Consider the following 2,498-nt stretch of genomic DNA (forward strand, 5'->3'; position numbering starts at 1 on the left):
TTTCCAATTTTCTTGTATGGCTTGTTTGTTTGCATGCCCCTTTTCACTTTTTTATTATTATTTAAAATCCTGTGGGGGGGGGGAGGGTAGGTGCACATGTGAGCACAGGTGCGCCTGGAAGTCAGAAGAGGGTGTAGTGATGAGTTACCCCACACGGTGCTGGAAACCAGACGCTGGCAGAGTAGCATGTGCCCCGAATTTAGCCATCTCTCTATCCCTTTGTGAGGATTTTTTTTTCCCTCAAACCAAACCATTTATTGACAGCAAAGGTCTCCGTAGCTGTGAACCACGTGAGGGGAGGTAGGGAATAGTGTGGGAACCAGCAGCGGGCTCCTTGCAGGGGTGCTGCCACCCCAGGAATGCTGTGAGCTCATGCCATCACCGGCAAGCAGAGCATAAATAATACTGGTGGGCAGGTGTGGGCATAGGGATAGCATAGGATAGCCACCTCGGAGAGCTATCAGGGACATGGGGACACGGACAGAGAGAATACTGGGCACAGGGACACAGGACACATGGACTATGGAGGCGCACAGACACAAAGGGGACAGTGGGTAGCATAGGACATGCCGAGGTAACACACAAAGAAATAGGGCTGAAATTCTGGGCTATTCTGGAGATTACCCAGGAGGCTTCCTCCTCCACCACTTAGGCCCTAGGGTTTGCAGGCAAGACACACTGAGGCAGGACTAGACAGCAGGTCACTTTCCCTCAGGGCCAAGTAAGGGATCCTGAGGACAGCATTTGCAGATCTAAGGCTGAACTGTGCCTTCAGGGTCCTTGTCATAGACATAGCTGCCCACAGCACCGGTATTCACTCCCTTGGGTCCAAAGAGAATTCCATAGCAAGGCTTGTGGCAGTAGGGCTGGCTGTCATGCTCAGCATGACCGCCGGGAGTCAGTGTCTTGGAGCAGCGCTCACAGCGCAAGCAGGGCCGGTGCCAATCCTTGCCCAGAGAGCTCACCTTCTAGGCAAAGTACACCCTTTTGTTGCATCGAGGACACATGTTGGGTTCCCCCGTGAATGTAGTGACACTAGAGGCTTTGCTGGGACCTTTGGGGGGTCCGCTGGTCTTCCTCTCCTCTGTTCGCACCACAGGGACCTCGATGGGGCCAGTGACCTGAGGGCCCTCAGCCAGGGGCTTCTCATAGATGTAGGAGCCAGCACCCCCTATATTCACGCCTTTGGGTCCAAACAGTGTGGCATAGCAGGGCTTGTGGCAGAAGGGCTTCCCATCATGCTTTGCGTGGCCCCCCGGGGTCAGTGTCTTGTTGCAGCGCTCGCATTTGAGACAGAACTTGTGCCAGTCCTTGCCCAGGGAGCTCACCTTCTCGGCGAATTACACGGTCTTGTCACATTTGGGACACTTGGAGGCCATGGTCCCTGTGCTCGGTAGGTCCGCGCCCTCCACCCGAACTGGCCTCTGCGCCACCGCCCGCCCCTTTGTGTGGATTTTTAAAAAATCATTTTTTACTTTTTGAAATTGATTACATCATTTCTCACGTCCCTTCCCTCCCTTCAAACCATCCTATATACCTTTCTTTGCTTGCTTCCAAATTCATTGCCTTTTTTACAAAATTATTACATACATATGTGTATATGTATGTGTCTGTGTGTTCCTAATACATAAGTATAACCTGCTCAGTCTGTATAATGTTCCTCACATGAATGTTTTCAGGACTGACCGTGTGGTACTAGATAACCAACTGGGGTGCTCTTCCCTGGGGAAGACTATTTCTCCTTAGCTGCCTGCAGTTCTCTGTTTAGGGCTGAAGTCTCCTGGGCTTTCCCCCACCGCATTAGCATGTCTATTGTAGTTGTCCTTGTCTAGTTCATCTTTAAGCAGTCTTTTTTTTAAATTTATTTTAAGATTTATTTATTATATATACAGTGTTCTGCCTTCATGTATGCCTGCAGACCAGAAGAGGACACCAAATCTCATTATAGATGGTTGTGAGCCACCATGTGGTTGCTGGAAATTGAACTCAGAACCTCTGGAAGAGCAGCCCGTGCTCTTAACCTCTGAGCCATTTCTCTAGCCCATCTTTAAGCAGTCTTATTGGTGAGACTTTGTGTGGCTTCTGACCTTACTATGAGATGCAATCTTGCAGCAAACTCCATTTCATTTGCTCTTATAATCTTTCTGCCCCTTGTTACACAATGATCCCTGAAACTTAGGTAAAGGAAGTGGCAACTTTTTGACACAGTGTCTCATTCTATTGCTTAGACTGACCTAGAAATCACTATGAAGGGCAGGATGACTCATAGTGATCCTCCCACAATGCCCAGTTTCTTGTGGTGATTTTGATAAACCTGCTGTCTGTCAGCAAACCCTGGGCTCCAGTAATCCTGTTCCCTGTAGCTCTTCTAGGCTCTGAGAGGCGCTGTGGGTAGGAAAGGGCCCCTCCTCACTAGCCACAAAGGCTATTCCCACCCCCTTTACTAGCAGAGTGTACTTGAGAATGTCTCCATCACTAGTGGCTTCAAGTAAAATTCC

General features: G+C 49.6%; 1 pseudogene; it reads right to left on the reverse strand.

Moving 5' to 3' along the window:
• Positions 1-237: 237 nt before the first annotated feature.
• On the reverse strand, positions 238-1,394 carry LOC142854359 (cysteine-rich protein 2 pseudogene; annotated as a pseudogene).
• Between the last annotated feature and the right edge of the window lie 1,104 nt (positions 1,395-2,498).

This window comes from Microtus pennsylvanicus, chromosome 7 (genome assembly GCF_037038515.1).
Source record: "Microtus pennsylvanicus isolate mMicPen1 chromosome 7, mMicPen1.hap1, whole genome shotgun sequence".
In the NCBI taxonomy this organism is placed as follows: domain Eukaryota; kingdom Metazoa; phylum Chordata; class Mammalia; order Rodentia; family Cricetidae; genus Microtus; species Microtus pennsylvanicus.